Source organism: Elephas maximus, chromosome 19, assembly GCF_024166365.1.
Source record: "Elephas maximus indicus isolate mEleMax1 chromosome 19, mEleMax1 primary haplotype, whole genome shotgun sequence".
NCBI lineage: Eukaryota > Metazoa > Chordata > Mammalia > Proboscidea > Elephantidae > Elephas > Elephas maximus.
The window spans coordinates 79,138,344-79,158,906 of NC_064837.1; the positions used below are offsets into that span (position 1 = coordinate 79,138,344).

The following is a 20,563-nucleotide window of genomic DNA, read 5'->3' on the forward strand; positions in this document are numbered from 1 at the left end:
CAAATATTATACACAACTTGTTTATCATAGTCAGTTGCATGTAATCAGCATTCAGTTTATGTTAGCTATTGTTATGACAGAAACCCTGGTGGCATAGTGGCTAAGTGCTATGGCTACTAACCAAGAGGTCAGCAGTTCAAATCCACCAGGCGCTCCTTGGAAACTCTATGGGGCAGTTCTACTCTGTCCCATAGGGTCGCTATGAGTCGGAATCGACTCAATGGCAGTGGGTCTTTTGGGTATTGTTATGACTAGATAAATTAGATGGCAACATTCTGGATTTCATTCATTTATTCATCCTACACACATTTCACCTGTATCTCATCTATGCACTGAGGATATAATATGTGGTAGTACCTGAAGCTGTTGTCATCCATGAGGTTCTCTACTCTGTCACATAGGGTTGCTATGAGTTGGAATCAACTTGACAACTTCTTAACATGGGGTTTCTGGGTGGTACAAATGGTTAACAATCTTCACTGCTAACCAGAAGGATAGAGGTTCAAGTCTACCCAGAGGTGCCTTGGAAGAAGAACTGGAGATTTGCTTCTGAAAAATCAGTCATTGAAAGCTCTATGGAGCAGCTCTACTCTGACCCACATGGGGTCGCCATGAGTTGGAGTCAACTCCACAGCAACTGTCAACCAGCCAAGCTCTTAAAAAAAGGACCCATCGTGACACTGAAATAATGTCTTGGACTCTAGAAGGAGCTGCGAACTGAGAGGCCCTAACCCTCAAGCTGCAGTAGTTTCCTGGCAAACCCGCCTCTGGTTAGGAGAGGAACAGGACAGGCGTTAGCTATTAAGGGACAGCCACTATTTGCAGGGCCTGAAAATGCAGGCTGTTGTCCACCGTATGGTAGATTTTGGATGGTACCCTAAAGATAAGTGGGAATACTGAAAGTGTTTAAGTGGAGGCAAGGAGGGCAAACGAAAAGAACATTGTCATAATTTAGGTGAAAAATGCATGCCTGCTTTAAGGCAATTGACTAGGAGTGGAGAGGAGAGAATATATATAAAATATTAACAAAGATTGCCAGAATTTTGTGGCATGACCTTGTTTTTAAAGGCTAATTACTGAGCTAACCATGAGGAGGGTGGGTTAAGCCAAGGCCACTTTTAGAAAACTTCTGTTCTCCAGGTGCTGGGCTCAGAGACCATCTGAATTTCACCAGGCCTTTCCATGTACTCAGATAAGGAATGACCTTTTTCTTGTGTTCTTCCTCTTGGCTTTGTGAAATCCCCTTGACCCTCTCTGCTCTGGAGTAACAGTGAAATCAATGGCATCTTCACAACTTAAGGGAAGAAAAAGGAGTTGCACAGGTTTTCCATGTTCTTTTTCTCAGAGGAAATTGATTTGGGTTTCTTCAGTCAATGTCTAAAAGCACTGACTTCCACCTATAATGCATGAAGGCCCAGCCGTGCAAGCACTAGAATGAAAGGCCCAGAAAGCATAAGCTTTTGACCTAAAAACACAAACTGGTTTAACAAACAATCTGTCTCTCCCAATAAGAAACCGAGAAAGATAAGAGTTCTGCTTCACTTACGTTGTTGATGCGTGGACCTGGGAGTAAAAGTTTTCCATCTTAAACTCCAAGGACAGGTGTAAACAGAGGCTCGGCACTTCCTGGTAAGCCAATTACAAAGAATAACTAATCAGAAGCCTTTCATCTCTGACCCTTTACCTTTAGGTCTGTTCTAGGGCATGAAGGTGACAAGGTGGTGTCCTTTGCGCCCAAAGAAGTGACAAGCTGCCTGCTGATCAATATCCCCCTTTGGTAGTGGCCTCAGAATTTGGAAGAGAGGTCAGAAAATGAAGCAGAAATCAATATTCAGGGCTGGAGAGAAGGCGGTTATTGTTATATTCATTTCATTTCTACAAAAAGAAGAAAACAAGGGCAACAGATGGCTTTTGGGTGTGTTGAGAAATGAATGTGATTTCTAAGGGAGTGAAGAGTCAAGCGCCTCATGTTTGTATCCTCTTATCGCCCAAGACGAGATGTTGCTGCTGAGCTTCTGAGCTTTTACATTCTCTGCACCTGTCACGGCTGTGGCATTCCTCCATTCGCTTCCAGGGGTGTCGCTAGTTGGACAGTAACTTGTAGCAGAAAAACATAAAAGGGAAGACTTTCTGACAACATACCTGTGGCTTTAGGAATGAGCAGCTCAATAGATAAATGGGGGATGTTTGGGAGAAATCAACAAAGCAATTAAGAGAATGGAGGGATTGATTTATGGGGGAAAGATCATTCCTTTGATGTTTAGCTTGGACAATCAATGGTTCTTTTTTTCCTTTTTGGCTTGGATTAGGAGACAGGAGATGAGTAAAGAATTAAGATTAGTAGTCAACAAATATTTAAAATAAATAACTTTGCAGAACAGAGAGGAATCCCTCTAAAAACCAATGTAATTGAATAGATCTAAAACTATCTTTGAAATTAATTCAAAAAATATTTTTGTCACAACCCTCTGTGCCCCTCCCCCACTGCCCCAGTCAACTCTTGTTACTTCTTACACTGACTATACACTCACTGGCTCTTTGTTAGCTTAAAATAGAAAAAAAATTACAATTTAAATTCTTAATAGAAGGATGTTTGAAATATGAAAACAATTGCTTTCAGAAGCAATGAAAACTCACCCCATGAGATATTTAAAAAGACATCAAAGTGTAGGTTGTACCAGATACCGAGGAAAGGACTGGATTTGTCTCTTCCATCTCCAGTTTATAAAATATCACTTTTTACAGTCAAGATGTTTAAAACTTTTTTAAAGTTTATTTGTGTAATGGACCTAGAAATGTAATACATTGCCTCTTTTAATTTACACCAAATTAAGTTAATATTATTTTTGGTCTGATTCTGGCAACACAATATCTACTTTGCTCTTATTTGAGTTTAAAAAATATTAAAAGCATAAGCCGAGGGGCTGGTGCTTGGCAGGCACTGTGTCATGGCGGGCAGCACCCAGCTCGGCAGGTATTATGGAGCATGCTCTCTGTTCAGCAGTCACCTCCCATCCCCCCACCCCCCACTTCTCTGACACTTACATGGGCATTTCCCACATCACAGGAAGATTTTGGAAGTATCGAGTCATCACATCATTCATCAGCTCCAGTCTCTCTAAGTGGCTTCCCATCATCCAGTTGCTATCAAGTTCGGCTCTGACTCATGGCGACTCCACGTGAGACAGAGTAGAACTGTGCTCCGAAGTGTTTTCAATGGCTGATTTTCAGAGCTAGGTCACCAGGCCTTTCTCCCCAAGGCACCTCTGGTAGACTCAAACCCCCAACCTTTTGGTTGGCAGCCAAACATCCGTTTGCACCCAGGGATTCCTGTTTCCCATCCTACTTGAGCTAAAACCCAAGGCTGTCACCACACCTGCAAGAACAAGCAGGACCCCCAAACCTGCCCCTGCCTACCCCCGAACATTGTTTCCTGCTTCACCTCCCTCTGCCTCTGTCTTGCAGTGCTTCAGACACACCCAGCCCACCCCTGTCCTGGGTCAGCCCCTCTGCCTGGGATGCAGGCTGACTCCTTCTCTCCTTCAGGACTCGGCTCAGGGTCACCTCCTCAGAGGGGTCTTCCCGGCCTGAGCTGCACCAAACGACACTTGTCATCCTCATCACGCTTCATTTTTTTCCCATATGTTACTCTCTTAAATCACATCATTTCTTTGCTGGGGCACTTATTGTCTCTTCATTAGCTAGAACGAGCCCCAGAGAGTGTCTCTGTCCTAATGACTGTAGAATGCCCAAAGTTTGGGGTGGCATCAGCACAGGGCAGGCAGCTGATGTGTTTTGTTCAAAGAGAAAGAAAGGAAGGAAAGGAGAGAGGGAGAAAAGCGAGAGATGAAAGATGGCTCTGAATTTTGAACTTGAATAAATGACAGGGAAGAGGGTGACTGATGTCAGGAGGTTGGCTGGACAGAGGACTGGGGATTGATGGGGCATTGGGCCAGTTGATTTGAAGGTGCCTGTGAACACTCCAGGGGTCCCTGGGTGGTGGAAAGGGTTAAGTGCTCCACTTTCAGTAGGCAGTTCAAGTCTGCCTACAGGTGCCTTGGAAGAAAGGCCTTGGTGATCTGCTTCCAGAAGGTCAAGCCTTGAAAACCCTGTGGAGCACAGTTCTTCTCTGCACACACAGGGTCACCATGAGCTGGAATCGACTCAACGGCAACCGGTTTGGTTTTTCAGATTTGTGAACACTCCAGTTGAAATGCCAGCAGGTATTAGGTCATCATTCCTGGCCTTGAGGGAGGAAAATGTCTGGAGGGAGGCATCCACAGGGCAGTCAGGCTGAGGGACTCAGGCAACAGACCCGTACCAGAGGCCCAGGGAGGGGGCAGAATTCATTATTTATCACTGCATGCTTCTAGGGGAAATAACAGACTATTAAGATGTCTGAGCTGTAGCCTCTGGAGGTGTACCTTTAAGGCTGTTTGGAATGAATTCTTGCACAGAAGAACATTTATCTGTTCCTTCTAAGTGCTGAGTTCCTCCCTCATGAGGTACGTGGGCTGTGCAGCCTGTGTGTCTGCACTGGCCATGGTCACCCAGCTGAGCTCGAGACACCACTTCACTCAGACACCATAGAGCCCAGCCCGGTCATCCCATTGGCACCATCCTAAGCAGCCTTGCTAAAGTGGGTGGTCACCTCCCCATTCCTTTGGGCTCACAGAGAGGTTTCCAGATGCCTTATCTGGGCCAGAGAATCAGCGGCACAGGCTTGACTCACACCCACTTTTGCCAGCAGATCCTGGAGGACCACAATGTGAGGAAATCAGCAATACACAATTAGGGAGGCCTTTTGTGCGGCAACCAAGCTCCACTTTTCCTGCCTCGAAATAGCATCCACGCTCTGGCAACCTGAGTACAGCGCCACTTCTATTTTCAGTTCTTCGGTGCAAACCTGCTACAATTTCATGGTACATCGAATGTCAGGGGATGTTTCCTTTGCTTAATAATATGGCTTTATATGCAATGTCACTACAAAATCCCTTTAAGAATTCTGAAAAACTTCCTTCAAGGTAGTTTTGTACACATTGCCATGGATACATGGATGGATACATCACCATCCAAAAATTTTTATCTTAAATTTAAATGGCTGGAAAGCATGTTATATCTAGTGTTTTGGAAATATTCAGCTTTGTAAATAATACTCTTTATTTCACTTGTAAATCCATCCAGTGGGATATAAGTACCACAATCACTTGTTGCCTATCGTTATCTGCTTGAAATACTGGAACAAGATTTTCAATAACAATGAGAAATTTTACATCGATCTATTTTCACCTGAAAAGCTGTATTTCCATGCCATGTCCTTCTCAGAATTTAAATCCTAATATATGTTTGAAGTTATTTTATAGATCACCCATCACATGTCCCTTGGGGGGAAATCATGTACCTGACCTGAAACTAAAGGAAACCCTGGTGACGTAGTGGTTAAGAGCTACAGCTGCTAACCAAAAAGGTCAGCAGTTCAAATCCACCGGACACTCCTTGGAAACACTATGGGGCAGTTCTATTCTGTCCTATAGGGTAGCTATGAGTCGTAATTGACTCTACGGCAAAGGCTTTGGTTTAAACCAAAACTTGATGTTTTTAATAATTCTCATGACCAAACGCTCAAAGTGTTAAAAAAAAAAAATTATTCTGGATTGAATAATCAATACAAATGTTACTATATAATTGCGCAAAACAACACACTTCCAAATTTTGGTGCACTATTATTAAATATGAAGGTAAAACTTAATTGGAAATGTATCTCCATGAAATGTGGAGGTGTGAGATGTCACATTGGTCAAAGGAGGTGATATTTCTTTTTTTTTTTTTTTTTAAGGTTTTTATACCTTAGGCAATGTACCATAGTAAAATGAACTTCCTTGTCTATGGGGGCAGGTCTGGGTGAGAGAAAGCTGGGGAAGGACGTGGCCCCGGCGTCAGGCCGGAGCACACGCGCTGTTTGAGTATAGGACATGGACTCCCGGAACCTTCCGTGCCGCAGCCCCTTCCGAACCGCCTCGGTTATCCACGAGGGACACGCACTGGTATAAGGATGACTCTCTGAATGCCAAGCCAGATCCTGCAAAGAAACCTGCAGCCACATGGTGCATGCTCCTTGCCTTGGGGCTGTCGAGTTAGGCCATTCAAACAGATGACCACTCGTTGCACGGCTGCCCCTGGCCGCTGTGCCTGTGATGTTCGGCAAACAGCCCGAGTACCGTCTGTCTGTCCTGCAAGTAAAAGTCGCGAGCCTGGCTGCGCCGGGCACTGCTCTACGAGGCTTTAGGATCCACGGGTCGTCAGAAGGCCCCTGCCCTTTGGGGTCGTCTTTGGGAAGTTTCAACATGGAAAGAATAAACAATACCAACTCCAGCTGTTACTAAGCCCAGGTCCAGGGAAGCACACAGCTCAGTCAGCCCGAGTGGTCTGATGCCGCCTTGCGGAGATGAGGCAGAAGGAACGGTAGATGCTAGCTGAAGCGAAGGAAGCCTGCTCCAGACAGAATCCAGTCAAGGTAAAAAGCAGGAAAGACAACCCCTACTTAAGAGACATGATGGAATTTCAAGGAACAAAGTTGTCCCTTTGGAATGCTCTGTTCAAACCCAAGCTGGAAGAACCTTTCCTGTTGAAAACACACAGAGGCACTCAACTCGGTGACGGATTAGAAGTCCCTTCTGATTTATTAAAATTGTTTCAAGATCAAGAAGAGGACAGACATGGCTTTGCAGCCTGTTATGGATTAAATCATGTCCCCCCAAATGTGTGTTGTAAATCCTAACTCCTGTATCTGTGGTCTGAGCCCTGGTGGTACAGTGGTTATGAGCTAGGGCCGCTAGCTAAAAGGTGGGCAGTTCCAATCCACCAGCAGCTCCTTGGAAACCCTGTGGAGCAGTCCTACTCTGTGCTTTAGAGTCACTGTGAGTTGGAATCGACTGGATGGCAACAAGTTTGGTTTTTGGTTTTTATATCTGTAGTTATAATCCCATTTGGGAATGGGTTTTCTTTGTTAAGTTAATGAGACAGGATTAGTGTAGGGTGTATCTTGAGTCAATCTCTTTTGAGATGTAAAAGAGATTAAAGCAAACTAGCAAGCAGAGACAGGGAAGAGAGATGCCAAGCCACATGACGATTGCCCAGGAACAGAAGCTCAGAAGAGAGGAGGATCTTCCTCCAGAGCTGACAGAGAGAGAAAGGATTCCCGCAGAGCTAGCACCCTAAATTTGGGCTTCCAGCCTTCTAAACTGTGAGAAAATAAATTTCTGTTTGTTAAAGCCACCCACTTATGGTATTTCTGTTATAGCAGCACTAGGGTAACTATAACATAGTCCTAAAGACTAGTCTCCAGGTGCAACTGTCACTGTCTAAAATGGGTAGTTTGAGTTCTCTGAGATGTACTGCAAAAGGTGGCCCAAACAAGTGAGGCACACTCCTGCCAGCTTTCAGGGCCTTGTATCTTTCTACATGGTCTGCCTTGGCTGTCAAAATTCCAGCTACTCAGAGCTGTATGTACTGAGATATACTTTGTGCACTATGCCAAAAGCAGCTTCCCAGTCGTAAGAGGTACAGGAACTAAAGCGAGCCAAAGAAAAAGAATAGAGAACGTCGGTTGTGCCTTGTTTGGGTTTGTTTGTTGTTTTGTTTTTATTGAGGTAAAATTTAAATGATATAAAATTACCCATTAACCTTTTTTTTGTTTGTTTTTTAATGATTAATGTTTTCAGAGAAGGTTTACACAGCAGTTCAGGTTCATATTCAACAATTTCTGTGCAAGTTGTTCAGTGACATTGGTTACATTCTTCACAATGTGTGAACATTTTCATTATTTCCACTCTGGTTGTTTTGTTTCTGTTAATCTAGTCTCCCTGTCCTCTTACATTCTCATCTTTGTTTTATAATTGTTGACCGTTTGGTCTCATGTAGGTGATTTTTTTAAAGGAGCACAGTACTCACAGGTGATGTTATTTTGTGAGCCAATCTGTTACTTAGCTACAAGGTAACCTCAGGGGCTAGTTTTGATTCAAGGTTTGAGAGTATCTCAGGGCAGTAGCCTCCGGGAGTCCTCCAGTCTCAACCAGTCCAGTAGGTCTGATTTTTTTTTCTAAAGAAATTTGAGGTTCTGTTCCACATTTTTCTCTCATTCTATGAAAATCCATCTATTGAGACCCTGATTAGAACAGTCGGTAGTGGCAGCTGGTCACCATCTAGTTCTGGTCTCAGGGTTGATGAGGCTGTGGCTTGTATAAACATTTGTCCTGTAGACTAGTTTCTTCTTTGAGTCTTTGGTGTCTTTCTTTCTCTTCTGCTCTGGACAAGTAGAGGCAAATAGTTGTATCTTAGATGGTCACTTCCAAGCTTTTAAGACCCCAGATACTACTCACCAAACTAGGATGTAGAACCTAACTTTATGAACTGTATTATGCCGATTGACTGAGATGTCCCGTGAGACTATCGTCCTATTCCTTCAAATGCAGAAATCCAATCCCATGAGGTGTTTGGTTATGTGTAAGAAATATCCGTAACTGTGCCTTCCTATGTGTTTTATTATATATGATAAATATATGTGCACAGACTCGTGGTGAACCCATGTGTGCATAGCAGAACTGAGCTCCGTAGGCTTTTCAAGGCTGTGACTTCTCAGAAACAGATCACCAGGCTTGTCTTCTGAGATGGCTTTTGATAGATTCAAACCTCCAAACTTTTGGATTGTAGTTAAGTACTTAATCAAGAACTTAACCATTTCTGCCACTCAGGGATTCCTATATTTTATAATAACATATATAAAAGTCAATATACAGTATTGGTTAATAATCTTCATTTGATCCTTGAAATATCTATTTTAATACACACACATAAATTGGAAACATTGCAGCAGCCACTGTGTCAGTCCATCTTGTTGAAGGTCTTCCTCTTTTTCAATGGCCCCCTACTTTACCAAGCATGATGTCCTTCTCTAGGAACTGATCCCTTCTGATAACATGTCCAAAGTATGTCAGATGTAGTCTCGCCATCCTTGCTTCTAAGGAGCACTCTGGTTGTACTTCTTCCAAGGCAGATTTGTTCGTTCTTTTGTCAGTCCATAGTATGTTAAATATTCTTCACCGACACCACAATTCAAAGGCATCAATTCTTCTTGAGTCTTCCTTATTCATCGTCCAGCTTTTGCATGCATACGAGGTGATTGAAAACACCAAGGCTTGGGTCAAGTGCACCTTAGTCTTCAAGGTAACATCTTTGCTTTCCAACACTTTAAAGAGGTCCTTTGCAGCAGATTTGCCTAATGCAATTTGTCTTTTGATTTATTGACTACTGCTTCCATGGGTGTTGATGTGGATCCAAGTAAAATGAAATCCTTGACAACTTCAATCTTTTCTCCATTTATCAAGATGTTGCTTATTGGTCCAGTTGTGAGGATTTTTGTATTTTTAATGTTGAGGTGTAATCCATACTGAAGGCTGTGGTCTTTGATCTTCAGGTCCTCCTCACTTTCAGCAAGCAAGGAGGCAGCTCTTCCACAGTCATATTTTGAGTGCCTTCCAACTTGAGGGGCTCATCTTTTGGCACTATATCAGACAATGTTCCGCTGCTATTCATAAGGTTTTCACTGGCTAATTCTTTTCAGTAGACCGCTGGATCCTTCTTCCTAGTCCGTCTTAGTCTGGAAGCTCCATGAAACCACCGTGGGTGTCCCTGCTGATATTTGAATACCAGTGGCATAGCTTCCAGCATCACAGTAACACGCAAGCTCCTGTAGTACAACAAACTGACAGGCTCGTCGGGGAGTGTGCCTGGAGCCCAAGGCAAAGATACAACCCATCATAATTTACTCTCTTATTATTATTATTAAAATCCAAGGGACACTCACTGAGCATGTATTTGATACCATGTCCTGTGAAAGTCTGGGGGGCTTCAAATATGAGAAGGCACAATCTTTTGTCCCAGGAAGTTCACGGGCTCCCTGGTGAGGCAGCTGTGTAAGAGAGGGAGAACAGATTACCCCTGAGAGAACAGGTTTGGGTTCCCTGCAGGTCTGAGCCACTGCAGGCCTCCCAGTGTTGGGAGTGCAGGTGTGCTGAGGACAGAGGTGCCCTGAGCTGGCCCCACAGTGCCGGCCTCACATTTGCCATCATCTCCTTTCCAAATGCCAAACCCACCTTCCTCACACCCTTTTGCTGCTCAGTGGTCTGAGCCGCATGCCAAGGGCATTTTGCAAACACCTGGGCAATTCTGTAGCTTTTCCCAGCACTTATTCGCAGGCATTGCCCATACAGTAGGGAGCCCTGGTGGTGCAGTGGTTCAAGTGCTCAGCTGCTAACTCAAAGGTCTGTAGTTCAAACCTGCCAGCCACTCCTTGGGAGAAAGATGTGGCAGTCTGCTTCTGTAAAGATTTACAGCCTTGGAAACCCAATGGGGCAGTTCTACTCTGTCCTACAAGGTCACTATGAGTCGAAATTGACTGGACAGCAGTGGGTTTGGTTTTTTGGCTTTCTCATACTGCAGGGGCTGCTTTTTGCACATATTATGTGTTCTTTCTCTCAGGACTACACAGACTCACAGGAAGACCTTCCAGAGACTGGCTCTCTTAGTTTACTAGTGCTGCTATAACACAAATACCACAAGTGAGTGATTTTAAAGAACGGAAATACAGTTTCTCACGGTTCTCGAGGCTAAAAGTCCAAATAAGGGTGTCAGCCATGTTGGTTCCTTCCAGGTGTTGCTTGATTCTTGGTGATCCTCATATGGCCTCTATCTTCCCCTGGGTGGGCATGCCTGTGTTCGCTGCGCTCACTTTATTACTCAGAAGTGATTAGATGAAAACCCACCCTGTTCAGGTGAAAACATAATTAACATTCCCAGGAAAACATTCTTTCCAAACGGGATCACAGCCACATATTTTGAGGGGCCACAATTTAATGTACAACACAGGCCATCTGAAAATGAAAGATCCTCCTCTCACCACAGAGTCCTTGGGGGTGCAAGTGGGAAACTCTCTCCACAGTAAAAGCCTGGCGATTTACTTAGGAAAAACCAGCCACTGAAAACCCCATAGAGCACAGTTCTGCTCAGACACTTGTGGGGTCTCCACGAGGCAGAGTTGACTGGCAACTGGTTTTTCCTGTCACCACCACGTAGGAGGGCTAGAAAGCAGGCTATTTTCTGGAAAAGTATTTGAGTCACTTTAAATGTTCTCCACATCGGTATAGGGGGCTCTCATAAGAGAATATTCTTCACCTGAATGTAGCCTATGTTTTTCCTAACAGAGAACATGGAAGCTGCATTTGAACAATTTCATCTTTCAGGACAGGAGGTGATGAGCAAACTTCTGGAATCGAAAGACACAAGTCAACAATGCAACCCAAACCAATCAAGAAGCTCCAGATCCTTGAGTCCATGTTGCCGGCTTTCTGACATGTCTCCAATCGTGGATTCCTCTGCACCACTAAGACGTGGGTTTTTTACATTCTCTAGATCACTGCTTTCTTCCCTGGAACACAAGGGCTCCATGGGGCCAGGCAGCTCCTTCCTCCATCAACAATGCCTTCCCGATCCCCTAGAAGCCCTTGCTTCTCACATAGACCCACCAAACATGAAAGCTCTGCAGTGGCGAGGACACTAGGTCCCCTGGAGGATGGGCATACAGGGGTCACATTCAGCCAGATGCTCCCCCAGAGCCCTTTTCAAATCTGGCCATTTCGCAGAAGCCCAGAGCACTTCCTTTTCCAGCTCATGTGAGAGAATAAGCTTTTGTTCTGTCACATGGGGAGGAGCTGTCACCGGTTCAGCTCGGCAGAATATTGCCTTCTATTTTCAGCAGGATTTTCCAGGTCTGGGAAACCGAGGCTGGCTGTGGAGCCTGAACTTCCCCCTCTGACAAATAAGTCCCCTCAACACATTGTTTTGGGTTCCTGGAGTCTGTTTTAGGGCATCCTCAATTTTCTTGCATTTGTAAAAAAAAAAAAAATAATGGGGGAAAAAAAAGAATTTAAGCTTGAGGATGTACTTTCATTCATATATACTGAAATAAAATAGTTTTGTTCTACTTTTTCTGAACTTTGTATTTTCCTCCTAAGGACCCAGACTGCAGATAAAGAAATCTATACCAGTTGATTGATCTCCAGTAGATACAGTCATCATAAAGTGACGGAAGGCAGGAAAGTACATTTCAGAAGATTTCACAAGTTGTAAGACTTCTAGGTTGTTTGTGATAAACTGAGCCACTTCAATAGTGTACTAAACAACCAGCAATTGATAACTTTTTCTGATGGATTTTGTCATGGATTGAATTATGTCGCCCCAAAAATGTGTGTATCAACTTGGTTAAGCCATGATTTCCAGTACTGTGTGGTGGTCCTCCATTTTGTGACTGTAATTTTATATTAGGACTAGGGTGGGATTATAACACTCTTACTCGAGTCACATTCCTGATCCAGTGTAAAGGGAGTTTCCCTGGGGTATGGCCTGCACCACCTTTTATCTCTCAAGAGATAAAAAGGAAAGGGAAGCAAGCGGAGAGTGGGAACCCCATCCACCAAGAAAGTGGCACCAGGAGCAGAGCACGTCCTTTGGACCTAAGGTTCCTGCACTGAGATGCTTCCAGACTAAGGGAAGACTGATGACAAGGAACTTCCTCTAGGGCCGACAGAGAGAGAAAGCCTTCCCTTGGAGCTGACACCCTGAATTTGGACTTGTAGCCTACTCGACAGTGAGAGAATAATTTTCGCTTTATTAAAGCCATCCACTTGTGGTATTTCTGTTATAGCAGCTCCAGATGACTCAGACAGGTTTCGTCAGAAATTTTCACAAGATTCACCCTATACCTGTACATACTCAAGGAAGAAGGTCCAAATGTGGAACTGCACTTACCAGAGTAGGCTGTTTATGTATGTTTTACATAAGACCATCTACAGTTTAAAAACCCATAATTCACTCGATGGTATATTAAATACTGTTGAACTGTACACTTTAAGTGGGTCAACTATATAATGTGAAATATGTCTCAATAACGTTGTTTAAAAAAGATTTTTAAAATCCGTCATTAAAATCATTGCAGGTATAACTCAAGAGATATTGTGGGTTCAGTTCCAGACCACGGCAATGAAGTAAATATCACAATAAAGTAAGTCACATGAAATTTTTGGTTCCCCAGTGCATATAAAAGTTATGTTTACACTATGCTGTAGTCTATTAGGTGTGCAATAGCATTACGCCTAAAAAAAATAACTTATATGCCTTAATGAAAAAACACTTTATTTCTAAAAAATGCTAACCATCATCTGAGCTTTCAGCTAGTCATAATCTCTTCGTTGGTAGAGGGCCTTGCCTGGATGGTTGCTGACTGATCAGAGCGGTGGTTGCTGAAGGTTGGGGTGGCTGTGGCAATTTCTTTAAAGAAGACAACAATTAAGTTTGCCTCATCATTTGACTCTTCCTTTAACAAAAGATTTCTCTGTAGCCTGTGATGCTGTTTGATAGCGTTTGATCCACATTAGAACTTCTTTCAAAATTGAAGTCAATCCTCTCAACCCCTATGCTAATTTATCAAGTAAGTTTATGTAATATTCTAAGTCTTTTGTTGTCATGTCAACAGTGTTCACAGCGTCTTCACCAGGAGTAGATTCCATCTTAAGACACCACATTGTTTGCTCATTCATAAGAAGCAACTACTTATCTGTTAGAAGTTTTATCATGAGATTGCAGCAACTCAGTCATATCTTCAGGCTCCAATTCTAATTCTCTTGCTATTTTCACTACAACCATAGTTACTTCCTCCACTGACATCTTGGACCCCTCAAAGTCATCCATGAGGGCTAGAATTAACTTCTTCCAAACTCCTGTTAATGTTGGTATTTTGACCTGTTCCCACGAATCACTAACATTTTTAATGGCATCTAGAACGGGGCATTCTTTCCAGAAGGTTTTCAGGAATTTACGTTGCCCAGGTCCACCAGAGGAATCACTTTCTATGGCAGCTATAACCTTACAAAATGTATTTCTTAAATCATAAGACTTGAAAGTCAAAACTACTCCTTCATCCATGGGCTGCAGAATGGATGTTGTGTTAGCAGGCATGAAAACAACATTAATCTCCTTGTACATGTCCATCAGACCTTGTGGGTGACCAGATACATTATCAATGAGCAGTAATATTTTGAAAGGAATCTTCCTTTCTGAGCAGTAGGTCTCAACAGTGGTCTTAAAATATTCAGGAAACCATTTGTAAACAGATGTGCTGTCATCCAGGTTTGGCTGTTCCATTTATACAGCACGTGAAGAGTAGATCTAGCGTAATTCTTAAGGGCCCTAGGATTTTTGGAATGGTAAATGAGCATTGGCTTCAGCTTAAAACCACCAGCTGCATTAGCCCCTAACAAGAGAGTCAGCCTGAACTTTGAAGCTTTGAAGGAGACATTGACTTCTCTAGCTGTGAAAGTCATAGATGGCATCTTCTTCCAATATAAGGCTGTTTTGTCTATATTGAAAACTGTTGTTTAGTGTAACCACCTTCGTCAATTATCTTTGACTAGATCTTCTGGATAACTTCCTGGAACATGTACGTCAGTGCTTGCTGCTTCCCCTTGCACATTTACGTTATAGAGAAGGCCTCTTCCCTTAAACCTCATGAACCAGCCTCTGCTAGCTTCAAACTTTTCTTCTGCAGCTTCCTCACCTCTCTCAACCTTCATAGAACTGAAGAGAGTTAGGGCCTTGCTCTGAATTAGGCTTTGGCTTAAGGGAATGTTGTGGCTGGTTTTATCTTCTATCCAGTCTACTAAAACTTTCTCCATATCAGCAATAAGGCTGTTTTGCTTTCTTATCTTTTGTGAAAACACTGGAGTAGCACTTTTAATTTTCTTCAAGAACTTTTCCTTCACATTCACAACTTGGCTAACTGGCACAAGAGGCCTAGTTTTGGCCTGTCTTGGCTTTCCACATGCCTTCCTCACTAAGCTCAATCATTTCTAGTTTTTGATTTAAACTGAGAGGTGTGCAACTCTTCCTTCACTTGAACACTGACAGGACATTGTAGGGTTATTAACTGGCCTAATTTCAATATTGTCATGTCTCAGGGAATACGGAGGCCTGAGGAGAGGGAGAGAGACAGGAGAACGGCCAGTGGGTGGAGTAGTCAGAACACACACATTTACCAGTTAAGTTTGCTGTCTCATATGGGCGTGGTTCATGCTACCCCAAAACAATTACAATAGTAACATCAAGGATCACTGATCACAGATCACCATAACAAATATAATAATAATAATGAAAAAGTTTGAAATATTGTGAGAATTACCAAAATGTGACACAAAGACATGAAGTGAGCACATGCTGTTGGAAAAATGACACCGATAGACTTGCTCGAAGCAGGGATGCCACAAACCTTCAATATATAAAAAACACAGTATCTGCAAAGCACAATAAAATGAAGCTCAATAAAACAAGGTACGCCTGTATTTTGCAATTTCTGTGGATCAGAAATCCAAGAGAGGTTGGCTCTGACTTGGGAGTTTCTCAGGAGGTAGTAGTCAAGGTGTCAGCCGGGGCAGCTGTCATCTGAAGGCTTGGCTAATGTTAGAGGATTCACTTCCAGGTGGCTCATCACACAACTGGCAGACGGGTCCTGGTTATCAGTGGAAAACCTCACTTCGTCCCCACATGGGCCTCTCCATAGGTTGCTTGAGTATCCTCAATATATGGGGCTGGCTTCTCCCCAAGCAAGATAACTCAAAGAGATAAACTTCCATATTTTAATCAAATAAGTGACAAATCATGAGACAACATAGGGACCAGTCTGCTATACTCTATATCCCCTAGAGTACTTAGCTGTACTCAAAACACTGACGATTAGGTGGATGAGTAAGGAAACAGAATTCTAGAGATTTCCTGGGAGGCTTGATCTGTTCATTCAAGAAGGCTTTAGAAGACCATATGCTCCCAGGAACACTTGGCATATTCAGTTCAGCTTTCACAACAGCAAAAAAAGAAGCTAACCACCCAGTTGCAACTCATGAAACCAACGGAACAAAAATGGTATCAGTACTACTTCAGTTTCAGAGGTGGCCAAAGTGTATGTGAAACGGCTAGGCAATGACTTTGATTATTGTACTCATACAAACTAATTGTCCTTCCCCCAGGGATTCTAAAATGATACTTTAGCTAAGAAGGATACCTTATTTTCTAACTTGCAAAGGACAGCTGAGAGTTAGTACAACTCATTCCAAGTTTCAATGTTGCCCAAAGCAAATTTATCTCAAGTTTATCTGCCAGCCATGCTAGAGGAAAGACTGATTCATCTTTGTATTCTCTCTATAGAAAATTATATTGCAAACTAGAGAGGCACTTTAAAGTATACCACCAAAAAATGTAAAAAAAAAAAAAAAAAGCACTATAGAGATATGTCAGAAAACTAGTTAATAAAATACATTATTTTTCTGAATTTGATAACTTTTTAAAGTACAAAATAAATATTTGTACATAATACCCTCCACAGACACTGAAAAACTGAAACTACAGATATAATGATGTTGTATATTAATGGTGGAAACCCTGGTGGCATAGTGGTTAAGTGCTATGTCTGCTAACCAAAAGGTTGGCAGTTCAAATCCACCAGGCACTCCTTGGAAACTCTATGGGGCAGTTTTACTCTGTCCTATAGGGTTGCTATGAGTCAGAATTGACCCAATGGTAATGGTTTTTGTTTGTTTGTTTTTGAGGTATATTAATGGCAGTTCTTGGTAGTGCTCTATCGTGATCATTACTCTTTTAAAATTTCAAGCAAAAACGAAGCTTAAGGCTTACGGAATGGGAGGGCAGGAGGAACCAGGCCCTGTGGTCCTGTCTCCCCTTCACAGCCCTTCTTTCCGCCCTGTTGGCTCCACTCCCAAATCGGCGCTCCCCTGGGGGCGGCAGGGTCACTGCCAACAACTCCAAGATTAGGCCTTGCCACTCCAAACCTAGCTGAAAAAGCATGCTTTTCTCTCAACAGCCCCAGGCTGAGACCCCTTAGCTTAGGTGAACCTATCCCTGGCTGGAAGATCCAGCGAGAGAGACTGAAAATGGGACAGGGAAATGGGGGCGGTGCTGTTTTATTAAAAGACAAAAAACAAACCTGTTGCTGTAGAGTGATTACGACTCATAGCGACCCTATAGGACACAGTAGAACTGCCTAGTAAGGTTTCCAGAGAGAGGCTGGTGGATTCGAACTGCTGACCTTTTGGTTAGCAGCCATCCTCTTAAATGCTGCAGCACCAAAAACCCGTTGCTCTTGAGGTAATTCCAACTCATGGCAATGGAAACCCTGGTGGCGTAGTGGTTAAGTGTTACGGCTGCTAACCAAAACGTCAACAGTTCAAATCCACCAGGCACTCCTTGGAAATTCTATGGGGCAGTTCTACTCTGTTCTATAGGGTCTCTATGAGAACCGCACCACCACGGCTCTATTAAAAGACAGGGAAATAGATAATGGTCAGAAAAAAGCAATTGTTCAGTATAATACAAGGCTTAAAAGAGTCCACCTAATGTAAAACTTAAGCGGTTAGTAGGCGCTGCCTCCAAGACACCTTTTTCTGGTGTGATGCCTACGTGGAGAACAAACCGTCAGCAGTGAAGCATTCCTGCCGCTTGGTGCAGGGGGAATTAGAGAGCCTCCCCGGGCTGTCAGAGAAACGCTCAAGTGAGGCCATGCCTACACTTTGAAGCGCTATAAATTCGATGAGAAGAAAGCTACCTGCCAGAGCAAACATAAGGGTGGGGGCCGGCAGAGACCCAAGTGGGCAGGCTGACATTTCCCACGGTCCACTGACTTCACTCTGTGGCCTCCATAAATCCAACCCAGAATTGCTGTCAATGAAATTATGGGCTGGTCAACAAAAGAACTAACAATCTGTAGTTTTCCAGTGGGTCAGTGAGACCTCAAGTGAGGGCAGATATACTTCAGGTCACAAAGGGCTAGACTCAGAGATTGCTTAAAGTAGCTTTCAGGAACGAATGTCGTGAAAATTCTCTATCTTGGTCTTTCTAGACAAAATTCAGGTAACTTTTGGAGGTATAAGCCCTGCTTTGAAGAGGAAAAAAAAAACTTATTTGGGTCTAGTAAAACAATTTCATTCTGTACTTTCTGTGGTACCCAACAGAGAAAATAGAAACAAAGCATTTCCAAAATTCAAGATGAAATCAAACACTCTGGAGATGTTGGTGTTATAAGTCTTTCATATTATATTATATGTCTTTCTTTCACATATGTGTGAACTATATATGTGTGTGAATGCAAATAAGTGTTTGAGTATATAAATAACATAGCTATCTTCCATAATATTAGCTAAGTTAGAAATGGTATTTTATTTTACTTAAATACATAATTCGTAAGCACTACATAAAATATATTATTAGTGATCAGTTCTACACTGTAGAAAACACTGTCTGCTTGTCCCCCATCAAAGGGCAATAGCAACAACGGGGCCAAATTTACACTGGGAATAGAAATTTGATTTCTTAAGCCAGGCCTATAATTTACCACTTAGAAATATAATTTGGTTATCATTGCCTCCATTTCTCCATGTGTAATTCATTATTCTAAGATGTGGAAAACTAACAATTGTCTTAAGAAAGGGAGATTAACATTCTGTTCTCTGATTCAAGAATTTTCAGTTTTCTTTCCATTGGAGTTTAAAGTGGCTGTCCCTCCATCAGCCCATCAGGCTGGAGCCCTGGTGGTATCGTGGTTAGGAGCTTAGGCAGGCTGCTAACCAAAAGGTCAGCAGTTAGAATCCATCAGCCACTCCTTGGAAACCCTAAGGGGGCAGCTCTACTCTGTCCAATAGGGTCTCTATGAGTTGGCATCAACTCGATGGCAATGGGTTTGTTTTTTGTTTTATTTTATGTTTTAGTCCTTCGATCAAGTTGCCTTGAGTTTGGGCTTCATGAACTCTTCCTCCCATATAAATCCAGTTCTTCTCTATGGTTGTTAGGGTGAATTTTATGTATCCACTTGGCTGGGTTATGGTACCCAGTTGTTTGGCCAAACTCTAGTCTAGGCATTGCTCTGAAGGTATTTTGTAGACATGATTAACATTTAAATCAGTTGACTCTAAATAAAGCAGGCCTGAATAACGTGAGTGCATCTCATTCAATCAATTGAAACAGAGATTTCTCAAGGAAGGATTCTGCTTCAAGACTGTAACATAGAAATCCTGCCAGAGTTTCCAATCCCCCACCTGATCTACAGATTTTGGATTTGCCATCCTCCACAATCATGAGAGTCAGTTCCTTAAAACAAATATCTATCTATCTACCTACCTACTACCTACCTATCTATTTACCTGCCTACCTATCTTATTGGTTCTGTTTCTCTGTAGAATGTTGACTAAAAAAAGGGTCCTCATAGATTTTTGTCTAGGCTTCCAAATCACTATTGTTGAATAATATTCCATCTACCTAGCTTCTCTAAATATGTCATACTTTCTACCTTTAGATCATCTTAACTTCTTCCACCAAGGAGGGATGGAACATTTTGTCTGAAAGTGAGGAGTCCCATGTTTACTTTCATTGTCATCAATGACAAAGGAAGGGAAGAGGAAATGGAGAAGGCAGTTAATCCAGGTCTTACTGAGTGATTCCTGCTATCTGCCTCCACTATTTCTATGTCTTAGTCTGGGTTCTCTAGAGAGAAGCAAAACCAGTGAAGCATATACATATATATATAGAGAGAGAGAGAGATTTACCTCACGGAAATGACTCATGGGATTGTAGAGGCTGGCAAGTCCATGGGTCAGACATCAGGTTGGAGGCTTCTCCTGACTCTTGTACCTGCAAGGGCTGATGAACCCAAGATCGGTAGGTCAGATGGCAGGTTCCTGGCTCACAGGCTGCGGAGGCTGAGGAATCCAAGATTGGCAGGTAAGACAGCAAGCTGCTGCCTCACAGGCTGTGGAAGCTGATGAATCCCAAGATCGGCAATATGATAGGCTGCTGGCTCAAATCCCAAGAATCCAAGTCAGATGATGACAAGTAGGCTGCAGGATCCAGAGTAAATAAGTAAGCCTTGCCAGAACATCTATATATATGTATTGGATGCAGGTCACACCCCCAAGGAAAACTCCACTTACAACTGATTGCCTGGTCATCATCAGATCACATCACAGAGGATGACTACATCATTACATAACTGCCAAATTACATCATTTTGTAACTGCCAGACTACATTATTACATAACTGCCAAACCACTGAGAATCACATCCCAACCAGTTGACACACAACCCTAACCATCACTTGCCACCTGTACATATCTCCTTAAACCATACACAATCTCTAAATAAAGATAATTACAAAGTCAAACTTGTATCTAACATGATACAAGTAAAATACATACAACCAAAAACACACTAGCCCCATTTACATCTTACATCTTATAAGTGAAGAAAACAAAAATATTTGATGCAGACATATAAAGAAGAAATACTCGTAACAATTACCGTCCTCATTTCTGCAGCTAGTCACTTAGTCATTATTGGTATTTAGAACTACCTTTTCCACCATCCATTCTGTACTCCTTTTGCCCTCAGCAAGCACCTC

At 42.7% G+C, this 20,563-nt stretch overlaps 1 long non-coding RNA gene across 3 annotated transcripts in view; it reads left to right on the top strand.

Annotated features, from left to right (window-relative positions):
* Positions 1-20,563, top strand: part of LOC126062691 (uncharacterized) — a 70,229-nt gene that overhangs the window by 26,139 nt on the left and 23,527 nt on the right. For 2 of the 3 annotated variants that reach the window (XR_007514115.1, XR_007514116.1), the window contains exons 3-4: positions 11,259-11,444; positions 13,049-13,114. This is a non-coding gene — a long non-coding RNA (uncharacterized LOC126062691). Of the gene's footprint in view, positions 1-11,258; positions 11,445-12,068; positions 12,835-13,048; positions 13,115-20,563 lie in introns of those variants that run through there. The other variant, XR_007514117.1, reaches the window with a different exon arrangement.